Genomic DNA, 1,335 nt, shown 5'->3' on the forward strand with positions numbered 1-1,335 from the left:
AGGCTGGTAATCCTTTGCTCTACATCTAAAATTCATATATGAGTGAGTGCATACCATGTTTGTCTTTTTGTGACTAGGTTACCTCACTCAGGATGGTTTCTTCTAGTTTCATTCATTTGCCTGTGAATTTCAAGATTCCGTTGCTTTTTTCTGCTGAGTAGTACTCCATTGTATAAATGTACCACATTTTCTCTATCCATTCTTCAGTTGAGGGGTATCTAGGTTGCTTCGGGGTTCTAGCTATTACAAACAATGCTGCTATGAACATGGTTGAACATATATGTCCATGTTGTATGAACATGCATTATTTGGGTATATGCCCAAGAGAGGAATTGCTGGATCTTGAGGTAGACTGATACTTTTTTCTGAGCAACCTCCATACTGATTTCCAGAGTGGTCTTACAAGTTTGCACTCCCACCAGCAATGGAGGAGTGTTCCTTTTTCTCTGCATCCTCTCCAGCATAGATTGTCATTGGTGTTTTTTATTTTAACCATTCTGGCTGGTGTAAGATGGTATCTCAGAGTTGTTTTGAGTTGCATTTCTCTGATGGCCAAGGATTTTGAGCACTTTCTTAAGGGTCTTTCAGCCATTTCAGATTCCTCTGTTGAGAATTCTCTATTTAGTTCTGCACCCACTTTTTAATTTCACTGTTTGGTGTTTTGGTGGCTAGGCTTTTGATAGTAAAATTGGAACAATACAGAGAAGCTTAGCATGGCCCCTGCGCAAATATGGCTTCTTTAGGTTTAAGTTTTAGAGTAAATTCATGTCTACTCAGATTCACTTCTAGGGACCAGAGAGCTTCGACACAGTTGCTAAGCTCAGGAGATAACATCTCAGTGTGCCAGGAATTCTGTGCAGTCCTTGAAGTTAAAAGTCAGCAGAAAGGGCTTCCAAGAACACTTTGTTAGGAGCACACCACCAGAGCTATCAAAGGGCCGCCTGTGAGAAGTCACACCGTGCTGGGGACACTGTTTTCCCAGATGCTTTTGTTTAGTAGTAAGATCACATCACAGGGGGAGGGAGTGGTGAGAGCCAGGTGATCCAGATGGAGCCAAACAAACCACTGAAATAGAAAGGGCTCAGAAGCCCTTTGGTGGCACTCTCAGGGGACTGTGGCAATGTCTACACTCCTAACAGTAGAACCAAAGGGGGAAAGGCAGCCACATATGCTTGCATTAAGCAAACTCCATAAATGTGATTGGAAATGGAAAAGGGACTATGAAAAAAGGGCGGTCTTTCCTTTCTTTGGGACAGTTGACATACACTGTGTGTACCATACATACTGGCACACACATACATAACCCTAATCATTTCCATTCCTTTATCTACATTT

The 1,335-nt window shown here is 42.1% G+C and overlaps 1 pseudogene; it reads left to right on the top strand.

Moving 5' to 3' along the window:
- Positions 1-664: 664 nt before the first annotated feature.
- LOC113832302 lies at positions 665-765 on the top strand (annotated as a pseudogene).
- Positions 766-1,335: the final 570 nt, after the last annotated feature.

This window comes from Cricetulus griseus (genome assembly GCF_003668045.3).
Source record: "Cricetulus griseus strain 17A/GY chromosome 1 unlocalized genomic scaffold, alternate assembly CriGri-PICRH-1.0 chr1_1, whole genome shotgun sequence".
Taxonomy (NCBI): Eukaryota; Metazoa; Chordata; class Mammalia; order Rodentia; family Cricetidae; genus Cricetulus; species Cricetulus griseus.